Source organism: Sminthopsis crassicaudata, chromosome 3, assembly GCF_048593235.1.
Source record: "Sminthopsis crassicaudata isolate SCR6 chromosome 3, ASM4859323v1, whole genome shotgun sequence".
NCBI lineage: Eukaryota > Metazoa > Chordata > Mammalia > Dasyuromorphia > Dasyuridae > Sminthopsis > Sminthopsis crassicaudata.
In genome coordinates, this window is record NC_133619.1 from 157,507,630 (window position 1) to 157,522,078 (window position 14,449).

General features: G+C 31.4%; 1 long non-coding RNA gene across 1 annotated transcript in view; it reads left to right on the top strand.

Moving 5' to 3' along the window:
- Window positions 1-14,449, top strand: part of LOC141559403 (uncharacterized) — a 449,791-nt gene that overhangs the window by 44,535 nt on the left and 390,807 nt on the right. The window contains exon 3 of the long non-coding RNA XR_012487384.1: window positions 12,362-12,432. This is a non-coding gene — a long non-coding RNA (uncharacterized LOC141559403). The remainder of the gene's footprint in view (window positions 1-12,361; window positions 12,433-14,449) is intronic.

Sequence of the window (14,449 nt, forward strand, 5' to 3'; positions counted from 1 at the left end):
ACAAGGTACTTAGTAAAACAGTGTTTTGCCTGCAAAATGTTCCTTTGGTTTCATTCTAACTTTAGAAGGCCTTATGCAGAAACAGGCTCCTCTTAAACCGGGCCATCTATATTTGAGACAAAAAAAGGGCTGGCTTCATGACTTCAGAGTGCAAAGGGAGCTGTCTTTACACAGTCTGTTTATGTTAATGCTCCTGCTGCTCCTGCTTCTGGTGCTCTGAAAGTTATTGCTCTGATATGCACTCAACCCAATGCCAATGCATATTCTAGAGCGCTAGGTCAAGGGGCATGTGACAGATGCTCATATGTCAAGATAAAGAAATAAATTAGTCTCACCATCCACAGATTGAAGAGTGCTCAGTGTTTTCATGATATTTGGACTGCTATGGATCAAATATGATAAATGTGAAAACACATAAATGTTATGGGTAAATATACATAGAAGCATAAAAAGCTATTAAATGGTGATTATTATTATTATTATTATTAACAGCTAAATACATAATTAAATAGAGAAGGTAGGTGAGTGGAGCGCTCCATTTGGAGTCAGGAAGATCAGGGTACAGTCTCCTTTTGATACTTGCTAGATGGATGGTCCTAAATAACTAAATCCCATAACTTCCTTTGTAAATGGAGATAACAATAAGATATCTACCTTATAAGGTTATTATGAGAATTGAATAATATTTGTAATAAATACCTCACTTTTCTCATCTATAAAATGAACTGGGAAAGAAAATGGTAAACTAGTATCTTTTCCAAGAAAACGCCAAATGGAGTCTTAAAGAGTGATAGAAACACAATTTAAATGACTGAACAATAAAGATTGTATTGCCTTATTCCAGTGATCCTTCTAGGAAAAAAAAAGAGTTAAAAAAACAAAACAAAACAAAAAACAAACAAACAAAAGAAAAAAAGAAGCATTTTAGTTACCCAATTGAAAATATTGATATAGATTATTTATATAGATGTTAGGAGCAAGCCTTTCTCTGAGCCCTTCTTAGTTGTGAGTGACTGAATAAATGAGTCATTTGCCTTTCCTGAACTGTAGTTTTCTTTTCTTTTAAATAAATAAGTGGGCATCATGCTTTGTTCCCTTTTATCTCTGCATCAATGATCTTATTTTTGTATCATTTAGAATGTATTAAATTCAAAATCTAGTCTGAGGGTAAACATAGTATACTCAATTTGACTTCTTAATAGAATTGGACCCAAGGCATAGGAACTTAAAAGGTGACATCAGCATTTTTATAATTCATTTGAATATCTAATTAGCAAGAATAATTAGTAAAATAGAAAGCTACCCTGAGTGAGCTCTGATGTCCTATGGTTTTTATCTCTCTCCACTCCTCTAGCCCAATTCTCAAACAGGGCAATATACTAAAGCTTGAGGGCATGTCTTATATTCATTGGCCAAAACACCAAAACTGCTAATTACATCTCTGACTATAAAAATCAATACCAAGCTGTGCACTTTCATCCTTACATATTATAATTAGTAATAAAGATTTTGTAGTCAGAAGTTAAAAAGGAATTTGGATGATGTCTGCATCAAAAGATAGTTCTTTCATTTTCATGACTGTGTTAAAATATTGCAGTATTAAAAAGTTTGTTTTTGTTCCATATCTAAAAAAGAGAGCTATGATATTAAATATGTGTTTAAATGAAGTGTATAGACATTTTCCAGAGAATCAATGATAGGAGTCTATAAGTGGCTTCAACTTGGTTATTAAATCAGAACCAGAATATTTTCCCTCAAAATTTTTAGCTCAAATAGGCAGTTCTTAAGTATATAGACAAAATATACTTTTGTTCTCAAGCATAAATTGGGACTGTCTGGCTATTTTAAAGAAATGCAGTTCAGGCACAGTAGGCAATAGTAATAACAAGTAATTCCATTTTCCTTCATTGATAAGGTAAATGGTATGATTGAAAGAGTATACAATTGGACAAAAGGAGAGCAAGATCTTAGTCCTGTCTGGCAAACTTTGTGCACTTGGGGACATCACTTAAACTCTCTAGTTAACACCTTCTCTAGTAATAAAATAAGGGGGTTAGGTGTGATAAAATGGAAAAAGTATTGGATTTGGAAGACAATTTTGATCTTGGCTCTGGCATTTACTATCCATGTAATATATGGAAAGTTACTTTTCCCATCTGTGTTATGAGTATATTTGTGTTATCTATCCTATAATATTATAGAGAGGAAAATGCTTTTAAATTTTAATATTCTAATGGAATGTGATATATATTATAAAAGATAAATACAATAAATTGATGGATGTTAGGTCCAGTGATCTTTGTGGTTCATTTTATCTATAATATTTTTGAGTCTTTTTCCACATCCTTATTTTTGAGAAGAAAGAGCACTGAGACAAAAGATTGAATATTCAAGGCTCCTTTCCATTCTCAGTTTAAGGAACTGAATTAGGGAACATTGGATTAGGCGTCACAGTCCTGAATTTATATCCCAGTTCTTGCTCTTGCTACTTGTGTGTCTTTAAACAATCCCTTAACTTTTCCAGGTCACATTCTAAATGCTTTTAGTAAGATCTTTAAGTAGATGATGTCTAAAGTCCCTCCCTTTCTGAATTTATACTTCTCTGATTACTATAGTAACCTTAAAACTAGTAGTCTGTATGGAGAACTCTAGTCACCATGTAGGTTATTCATAGTCAGATAGAATTTCCCAAGGATGTTGATTGATTTTCCAAGATCCAGTCAGAAGATTTATTTATACAACGACTGGCAAAGGAGAGTCAAGGATTTTCTTCTCACTCCTTCCAATCCTAATCCTGATTTTTTTTTCTATTTTAAGTTATTTTTAGTTTTCCCTAATTAGAATAGACTGGTCTATTATCAAAGGAAAATCTCTCTGAAATCTCTGTATCTTATTTTTAGGATCTTGTGAACAACCATAATATTGGCAACTGTTAGACCATTAATGTATGCTGAGTTTTCACAATGCTAATTATCAACATGAAGATTCAATTGTGAACAAGACATATCTCAGCCCCTGTGGTAACATTATATTATAAACTTAACTGATTGCCTTTTTCATTCTGATTACTGGGCAATCAGTCACTTCCTGGCAATTAATCATTTGAAACACAGATGCTCATCTCAGTTCCAGGGTTTTCCTTATTGCATTATTTTTTGGTTATTTTATGAGATTCCCCCTCCCCAATAAATCACGTTATTTCTAATATACCTGTCTCAAACTTGATTGCAACCGCAGCCAACAGTACTATTGTTAGGCAGTAATTTTTTGTGTACCTTCCCTGTGATATAGAAGATTTATTTAGTAAAATAGGTAGCTGTGTATAGGTAGCATAGTGTATAGAGTGCCAGGACTGGAAATCAGGAAGACTAGAATAAGAATCTATACTTGGATACTTATTATTTGTGTGACCCTGTACAAATTACTAACCTTGTTTGCCTCAGATCCTTCATCTGCAAATTGGGGAAAACAATAGCACTTATCTCTTATGGTCCTTATGAGTACCAAATGAGATAATAATTGTAAAACATTTAGCATAGCACTCAAAATATATTAAAAGCTATATAAATATTATTTATTATTATAATTTCAATTATAATAAACATTATTCTTAAATTATCAGGGAAAAGAGTTCATTAAGTCTTTTTATTTTCAGCTTACCTGGGTTATTTCCTTTCTTCCAAAAATTTTATATGTAAACTTATTTTATTTTACCTGTATCTATAATTCCTTCTGTCAGATAACTTGAGAGACAAAAGTTCATTTTTTAAAGAAAACTTCCTTTAAATATAAGAGATAAAATAATTTATTCATGATTAGCATGTGGAAAAAGTATAATTTGAACCCAAGTCTTCCTGGCTCTAAATGTGGTAGTATAGTGCAATTCAAGGAATATTGAATTTGATGCCAAATGATCTATGTTCACATCCAAATTCTGATACTCATTGCTTATGAATTCTTTACACCTACAGATACCAGTTCTTCTTTTATGAGATGTGAGACTTGGTTGAACTAGGTGTCTCTAGGGTCACTTCCATCTCTGCCTGATCCAATTCTCTTTCTACTAAAATAGACTTTTTTAAAATTAAAAAGTATTTAAGTCTATATGTATATATGTGGTTACAAGGAAATCTGGAAACCTTAAACATCGAATCCTTGGCTTTCAGAATGTCAAAAAATCACTTCAGAACAGTAGTGTTGAAGATATTATATTAGAATTGCTCTTTGACCTTAAAAACAAATCAAATCACAGCTATTTATTGAGTTCCTTCTTGTGTGCAAATATAGAATCCTATGTGCTCTATCAATAAAAAAGATATACTAATAAAAACTTGCTGAAATATGAGTAAGATTGTTTTCTCTCAGAAGCTCTCCCTATGCAACTTGGTTCCTGAACATATCAGTGTCATTGATAATGAAGGTTGTCCCCACTGTGCCTTGTCTAAAGTTGACATGAGTTCAGGAAGAAATTAAAACTCTTCAAAGTCAAAATGAAAATTCTTTCTTTTGGAAATAAAGCTTGCAAAAATAGAAAAGATTTATAACTTTGGGTCTCTAATGTTCTGAAGTCCAATGTCATGGGACATTTTAGGCATGTTATTCTAGGAAAAAGTACCAACAAAAATTGTCAGGAAGGAAGTAGAGGCATAACTTAACAGATGCAGCCAAAGCAATTTTCTTTGTTTAGATTTCAATGTGTAGAAAACTGGCCCTTGAATTTATTAAAGCATGATTTTCTGAAACAGCTTGTGGAAGAGTGGGCACTAAGAATATCACTTTCCATCAAAGGTGGCATCCAGCCCAGATCACTCTTCTCCTCAAAGGGGCCTTGATTCCCAGATGACAGCACCCTTCCCTTCACACAGTAATACTGCTAGCAATTAATCCACAAATATTTTTAAGCATAGACTATGTACACTGTGCTAGACCAGCTAAAATGTTTGTATTAAAGTTTTGCAAAGTTTGAATCAAAGTTTTTCAAATCAAGACACTTAGTTATTTCACTAGGGGAAGTGTTTAATTAAAGAATCTCAATTATGAATTTGTTTTATATAAGGTACTCATCATCCCTCTAGTACTCTTTGCTCTTTTGACCTGTTGTTTCTATTCTGTTAATCTCCAGTTATTTTCTCAGCTCCTGCTCCCAGGATGCTAAAGACTGCTGCTGGAGAAAGTCATGAACTTGATAATTTTGTCCATTATGAATTTATGCTACTTATTTTCAGCTAAATACTCATTTCTTCTTGGCATTCTTTTTTATCTTTTGTTTATTTCCTACTAAGTAGCTTTTATATAATAAACATTTTTAACTCTCTACTATGTGAAAGGCACTGGGCTAGTTACTGAGAATCCCAAGATAAAACAAAATGCCAAAAATAAACTTGCATTATACTAGTGAGATATGGCATGTAAAAAGATAAATATATGCAATTTAAAGAGGAGAAAGAGAACTATAACCATGATAGGAATCAGGAAAGAGTTCTCATAGGAAATTCTTGAAGACAATAGGGAGCCACTTAAATAGAGGCATGAAATTTTAAAATTTTAAATTTATAGAGAGGCATGAAATAGATTATGTTTAGGAATATTATACAGACAGCTGCATGGATATTACAGAGAAGAGTGACATATATAGTATAGAGATTAATGAAAAGCTATTTCTGTAGTCCAGAAGAGAGATAATAAAGGACCAAATGAGGAACAGGAAAAATGATCGATTATAAAGGATAACTAGCAGCAGGGAAGTGATATTGCAATAGATAATTACAACAGCAGAAAAGAGGAATTTAAGGTTTAACTTAGCATCACAACTATGTGAAAAGAGATAAAGGAATGGATATAATATAAAATTTGGATATAGAAATTATAAGATCTGATAAGTATTTGGAAGTGGGTGGTGATGGTGAGGTAGAGGGAAGAATTGAACATGATTCTGAGGTTCTGAACTTGAATGACTGAAGTGATATTTGGGCCCTCCACTAAAATAGAGAAGTTTGGAGATTATACACATTCAGGGATAAAGTACTGAGTTCTGCTTTGGACAAATATAATTTGAGATGCATATAGGACATCCATTTGGAGAATACCATTTTGTTCACTGCATCTCTAAGCTAATACTTTCACCTGAATTGACTATTTCCAAGATCAAATATAAAATCTTTTCTTTGGGTTTTGAAATCCTTGATGATTTAGCAATTTTCAGTCCTATACTTTACTCTCTTTTATACACTTTTTGAATTTAGTTACAGTGGTTTTCTTAATGTTCCTTGAATAAGACACTAGCTCTTGATTCTGTTTCCTCTGTCCATGTCTGTGCCTTGAAGGCTCTTCTTCTTTTTTTTTTTTTTTAATCTTGATTTTCTGGGCTTCCTTCTCTTTCTTTAGGTGCCAGATAATTCATCAGAATTGTGCATCAATTTTATGACTGCATGCTTGCCCAGAAACTGGACAAGATTCTCATGCTTTGTCAGTCACCAATAGAATGAAACAGAATTGAATGCCTGCTCCCATACTTTTTAGCAGGATATTTTCATTACTACCATTAGGGGCTTTGAATGAGGATGAATATGACATCAAGATCAGGTACTGCATTGATGGCAAATTATTTAACTTGAAAAGGGTACAAAGCAAAACTAAAGTGGAAGGAGAGCTGGTGCACAATTTTCTTTCTTTATTTTCTCTGAGACAATTGAGGGTAAGTGACTTATTTAGGCTCACACAGGTAGGAAGTGTTAAGTGACTGAGGCTAGATTTGAACTCAGATCTTCCTGACTTCAGGGCTGGTTCTCTATCTACTGTGCCACCTAGCTGCCTCTAGTGCATGATTTTCAAAGTTGATTGTGAACTCAATGCAGACTCTAAAGCTGAAATGAAATAAAGTGTGGATTTATCCTCTATTTCTTGTACTAATTTTGGCCTGATGATACAAAAAAATAATAAATGCAGCCAGCACCACACAATTCATACATGCAACTATCAATTACTGCAAATGGAGAATTTTTGAATTCAGTAGATAAGTTCATTTACCTAGCTAGCATACTTTCCAAGGATATATACATTAATAATAAGGCAGATGTAGTCATTGACAGAGTTTCTGAAAAAAAAAAAAAGTGTGAAAGGAAAGAGGTGTTAAACTGCCTACCAAACTGAAAATCTACTTGTATATCTGTGAAACCTGGACAGTATACTAATGCCATGCTGGAAAACTGACTCAATGCCATCTGAATTATTTGTGAAAGATTCTGAAGCTCATTTTGCAAGATAAGATATTGGTCACTGAGGTCCTTTCCTGAACTAAACTGACATACATTCCAAACTCAACTGTAGAGAGTGACTCTGAGGGGCTGTCCACAGTTTTTCAAACGCTGAATGTATGCTTGCCTAAAAGACTATTTTATGGAGAACCAAGAAAGACCCTTATAAAGTGGTCAGAAAGAAGTGATACAAGGACATTCTCAAAGCCTCTCTGAAGAACTTAGGAAATGATTGTGTGACATGGAAGGTGGTATAGGACCACTCAACATGGCCTTCATGTATCAAAGAAAGTGCTGTTCTCTCTGAGCAAAGCAGAAGTTTGGTAGCTCAAAAGAAATGTGAGTTTTACAAATTTATAGACATCTCCACTTTTAACAAATTATCATTTTCCTACTTTAGCTATGACCATTATAATTACAACTATTTACACAAAGAGATGGAAATTAATGCAACTTCAAGGCTACCACCAGTGTTCTCCAATCTTCTGAGCCATGTTTGATAATTGATTAATGATTATTTCAATAAGTTGGTATAATAATCACTAGCATTAAGTTTAGAGTTGATGTTGGCTTAAACACTTCTAGTGAATAATTCTGGATAGTAATAAAGAATAGCTATTATTAGTTAATTCCTCCTGTACCTATCTACATACTTTTAATAATAATTTTCAAACTGTATCTACCTTTAGGGATTGAGATTGACTAAACTTCCTTTTACACTAGCCCATGACAAAATCATAGATAAAAAGTCATTTTGTAGTCTAGAAATTTCATTTACAGATGAGGAAGCAGAGGCACACAGAGTTTAACCACCTTTTCCAAAGTCACACAAGATGTAACTTGCAGAGCTACTTTATTCACTTTTTCGCTTTTTTTATAGAGCAAAATACTTTTTTTTTCTTATAAAAAAAGTTCCAACATATTATTCTCTTACCTGCCACTGAGTTACAAGTTCTTTTGTTCAATTCTTTGGACTCTATTTTCTATTATTACCTGACTACAATCCTCCTTTTTCTTTCATATTGAGATGCCTTTTCTTTCATTGCTGTACTAGATGAACAATGACCAATCTATCGTAATATCTCCTGGGTCACTGACAAAAATTCTTTCTTCCCTGTGCTTCAAGTATTACCTCTTTTCAGATGACTTCTGAATCTATGTCTCCAGCTCCATCCTCTCTTTTAAGCTCTAACTTATAGTTCAAATTCACATATAACACCATCAGGATGGTTTAAATTCAACATGTCCAGTCTGAACTTATCAAAGCAGCTTTCAATGATATAATTCTACCCTGATAAATGGGAGTAAGAGAAAGAAAAATATGATTACCACTGCCTATTTTAAAGTTAAACATCTGTACAGTATTTTAAGTTGTTTATTGTGAAACTGACAACTAGAAAATGATTTTTCCTAAAATTATTTTTTCCCAGAGACAGATTTGGGCCAAGACTAAAGTCCCTTAGCTATGTATTTTTTCAATTCGCAGTCTCTAGCCAGTAGATTAAATTTGGCAAAATAATAGCTGTTACAACTCTTCTGGAATCTACTTCCACTTCCTCTGGTTCTGGGGTTAGAAACTACAAGATTGACAGACATTCCCTTTCCTCAAATGAGCTCTGTGCAGTGAATTAGTTGATTCTGGAATTCAAAAAAAAAAAAAAAAAAAAAAGAAAAAGAAAGAAATGCAAAGTCAGAGGAACTCAAAAAAGGGGAATTTTTTTTTACTTTTTATTTTATTTTATAATTATAACATTTTTTGACAGTACATATGCATGGGTAATTTTTTACAACATTATCCCTTGCACTTACTTCTATTCAGATTTTTTTTAATTTTTATTTTATTTTATAATTATAACATTTTTTGACAGTACATATGCATGGGTAATTTTTTACAACATTATCCCTTGCACTTACTTCTATTCAGATTTTTTCCCTTCCTCCCCCAACCCCCTCCCCCAGATGGCAAGCAGTCTTATATATGTTAAATATATTACAGTATATTCTAGATACAATATATGTGTGTAGAACCGAATTTTTTGTTGCCCAGGAAGAATTGGATTCAGAAGGTAAAAATAACAGTTTACATTCATTCCCCAGTGTTCCTTTTCTGGATGTAGCTGGTTCTGTCCAAAAGGGGAATTTTTCAAAAAAGTATTTTTAGAGTTAGTTCATTCACAGAATCACAGAAAATCTGAGTTCTTGTTCCATCCATATTTGGATGTAAATGGCTTTTAAAGTGTTTTTAATAAGCAATTACCCAGGTTCCACTTGAAGTTATCCAGAGATGGGAAAACCACTTCTTCACAAGACAAATCACTCCATTTTTGATAGCTCTAATTGTTAATCAGTTTTGTTTTGTTTTTATATAGAGACTAAACTTGCCTCTTTGCCAATTCCATCCCTGGAGGGTCAAACATAGTAAATCTAGTGGCACTTCCATATAATAGCCTTTAAAATATGAGAACTTTCATGCCATTCCTAAATCATTCCTTGATTCATTTATCAAAAATTATTAAATGGCTACTTGACATAAGTTCTAACAGAGATATGGAGATCAATAAGACATTTATCTATGTGCATAGAGACCAGCCATGACTGAAATAAAAATATTTATATGTTTGCAATTTTCTTTTTATACTCTGTATTTGCTCCTGTAGTACTTACTATAAAGTCACTTAAATATCAATATAAAGATGATGTATTATTTTCAGTAGGAAGATTTTATTGGGTTTTGGGAGACTAAACCTCAGTGAGATAGTTTCCTTTGAGTGTGTGCAGAAAACTAGGATTTGTCTAAGACATCTGTATAGCTTTATAATATTTTCTCTTTTTTTTGATATTGCATGCTTATATAAGCATACATGTTATGTATATGTGTGTACGTGTATTGTGCATGAGAGAAAGTGCTGAATATGAGAAATGAACGAAAAAAGTAGAGGCTATTATTGTGGTTGGCTTGTTCTAGAAATCTGGTTGGAAATGATGATGGAAGCAGAGGGGAGTGATGTAAAAAGACAGAGAGGACAAAAATTTCTAGGATTTTTGAGAATGAGAGATACTTGAGTATATTTGTAGACAGTAGAGAAAGAACCAATAGATGGGAATTTAAAATTCACACACTGGCATTTGGTGAAATCCACATTTCACTAAATAGCAATCCTATCTTTCTGACTCTTATTCTCAAAATTATGTAAGAAATGACAAAAACAAAAGCTTAGGAGAAACCTGAGGAAAACTTGTATGAAGTAATCATGTTTATCATTTGTCCTCTGGAATCATGGTTGGTTGCTCAATTAAAATTCTTAATCAACATTCTTAATAAGTATTTCAATATTATTATTCTTTACAATGCTGTTGTAACTATATAAATTGTTCTTTGTTGTACTCACATCTTTCTTCCCTAGATCATATGTCTTAGTTTTCCCTGAAAATCCCTGCTTTTGTCATTTCTTATAGTGCAAGAAAATTCTTTTATATTAATAGATCACAATTTGATCAATCATTACCCTTTTTGCTTCCAATTCCAAATATTTTTGAACATATGGAATTTTGACTCTTTCTTTGGTCTTTTTGTGGTATAGCTATAGTAGTGATAATAGTAGTATAAGCAATGGTTTATTTGCTTTCCAGGCTTTCCAAGCATAGTATCAAATAACTGTCCAGAATGGTTGGACCTTTTCATCTCTCAACCAACAGTTCATCAGTAAGCTCTTTGTGCAGCTCTTCCAACTATTGCCATTGACTTCTTTATCTTCATCTTTTTTAATGCTGTAGGTATCAGATGGAATCAGGATATTGATATTTATATATTTATTATATTATATTAATAATTCCTAATATTTTGTGGCTGTTTGTACACATACACACATATACACACAAAAATATACACATATGTATCTCATTAGAACTTTCAGGATATGGAATAATTTCTTGATCTAACTCTAGGTTTTTCAAACTACATTCAATTTTCCATAAGTTTTGGAATGGATCCTTACTATTATAGTTAAGTTCTTTTGTTTTATCAAACATTATATTACTAAGATGATTTGTTCCTCAATGTTGTATGCCTAATCTGTTGTACAAATAGACGTTTAAAAAAATTTAACCAATAGAAAACATTTTTGGCAATTACTGTTTTGCAGTATTAAAACTTAAATCTATCTTGATTTAAAACTATTTGTTTGTCACTTAAAACTATCACCTCTCTCCTTCCACACTACCTCCTCCCACCATTATTTACTTTGATAGCTTAAAATTTTGTTCCTTTAATTGAATTTCATTATTATCTTATCTTATTCACTAACACATTTCCTTGAAGGTTTGATTTATATAGCATTGAATAAGTTGATTTAGGGAGTATATTTTTATTATGTTAGCATGGCTTACTATCAAGTAATAATTGAAATCTTCCACTTATTTATGTTTTCTTCATTTGTGTAAATAGTGTCTTGTACTTATATTCATAGAGTTCTTTATCTTTTGGTATGTGAACTTCTAAATATTATTTTAAATGGAATTTCTATTATTCTATTAATATTGAGAATTTGTTGGCACTATGTAGAAAAGCTGGTTTGTGTGGTCTTGTTTTATATTTTTACCAATTACTATTTTCTTCAATTACTTTCAAATAACATTTAGAGGCCTCTATGTATACCTGTATGTCATTTTAGTTAATTTCAATGTAATAATCCTTGCATAGTAAATGATTCATGTATCTTTCTCTCTGTGTATGCATGCATATCTACATATACCTGAATGTAAGTATTTAGATGTATGTGTCCATATACATCATTACACATATTTTCATATGTATATATCAATATGTATACACATAGATTTAAAATATGACACAATGCATGGACCATTAAATTACATTAATTTTAATAAATTTCCTTTTAATTTAATTAAAAATAACAAAATGCATTTAAAACTAAATGTTCATATTATCATATTTCTTTGATGAGTCAGAAGTTGATTGTCATCTTATTGTACCTGATTGTATTTTGTTTGAATATTAATATGTAATGGATTGGGGGAACCTTATAATCATATATTAGAAAATATTGAAAGATAAATGTTTATAACATCTTGTTTACTTTTATTTTCAGCATTCTTAGAGAAAGGACAGAGTAAAAAAAAATCCCAGGGAGCTGTACTTTTTTTGTTGTCTATATTACAAGTAAGTGAGCTCATCATAAAACCTTTCTATTAGATGTCTAAGGAGATTTATAAGAGTAAGGTAAGGAGTCATATTCTTCCTGCTGCCATTGATATAGTTCTAGAAACAGCAGTAAATCAACAGAATGAAATTAATGGTGCAAAGATACTCAAATAAGAAATAAAACTATCCCTATGTAATTATGACAAGATAGTTTGCTTTAAAAGTCCTATGGAAACAAAAAAACTATACTAATTAGACAATTAATAGCTTTAGCAAACTTGCAATCTATAAAATATACCTGCAAAACCAAAAACATTTCTACATAAGCATAAAATTCATGAGATAATAATAAAAAGGTAAATTCCATTCAAAATAACTAAAAAAATGTATAAAATATTTGAGATCTATAAAAATATAAAAATGCTTGTACATGTTTCATTATAAAACACTACTTAAAGAGACATAGAATAACTTAAATAGCTAGACATGTACATATATAAATATGTATGTATATATGCGTGTGTATGTAAATAGTCATATACATATACACATCACATATAAGTGCTCATGGCTGAGTTGTACCAGTGCAAGAAAACCATACTACCAAAATTATTATTGAATTTTAATGTTATACTCAGCAAACTACCAAAGTGATTATTTATAGAACTAAACAAAATAATGACAAAAATTAATTGCAAGAAATAAAAGGTCAATGATATTATGAGAAACAAGCAGGTAGCCTAAAGTTAAAAGGGGAGATAATACTTCTAGATTTCAAAATATCATATAAAATAAGAGTTAACAAAACCATTTGGAATTATTTTTAAAAATAAAATAGTTCAGTAGGACAGATTAAACAGAGAACCAGAAATAATGGGAAATAATGGGCCACAGCGTCAAATATTGCATATATTTTCACATTTTTTTATGTATTGATGATTTTCTTATTTTTTTCCTCTTTCTATTTCTTTAATTTGTTCTTTAGGAACAAAGATGGAACAAAATTGATGATGGGAGAAATGTAGATGATATAAAAATAAAAGACATCAATTTAATTTGTAAAAAAACATTTTCTAAAATTTGTTTATGATGTAAAAAAATCCTAGCCTTTATACCTAAAAAACCATATAAATATGATAAATTAGAAATTAAATATTGAATCATAATAGAATTGCAATATGAAGAACTTTTTAGTATTCAATGTATTTTCCATCCATGGAAATATGTGTAAGTAGTTATGTGAACAAAATCACGTATATGTATTAGCATATTGCATACATGTATATATATATATATGCATATTTGCATGTTTGTATTTAATACATACATAAATATATACATATACCCACTCATCTAAGCACATATATTCACATAATAACATAAAAATGAGACTAAAAATATTAAGAATTTTCATAAAAGCTTTTATACTGGCCCAGGTGAAAAATAGTATGGAGGGTATTAAGATCTAGAAATTAGCATTTTCTGTATTTATATGCATGCATTATGGTTTTATATTATATGTATACACACACTCTCACACACTCACTCACACATATACACACACAGACACACACACACACACACACACACACTCTATTGCTGTCTTTACCATTAGAATGTAACGACCTTCTGAGTAGGGATTCTTTCAGATTTTGCATAAACTTATAGTACCTAGACAAGTGTTTGGCACACAGTAGGTACTTAATGAATCCTTACTGAATTATTGATTGATTAGCTAATTATATATTAATGAGTTCCCTGAAGAGTAGGAATTTGGGGTACTAGAGGCTAGATTCACATTTTTCAGTGTTATTGTTTACAGAATTCCCTCCTTTAATAAAGTTGAGCTAGGTGACCACTAAATTCTACTCTCTTTTGGCCTACTGGGGTCATGGATAAAATGTCTACCTCAGGAAAACAAAAAAACAAAACAAAACAAAAAGTTCTTAGGCAAAAAAATAGTGCATGAGAAAAACCATCATTTTACCATTATATATTGATTTTACAGCTGCTGAATTTTTTTTTTTTATTTTAC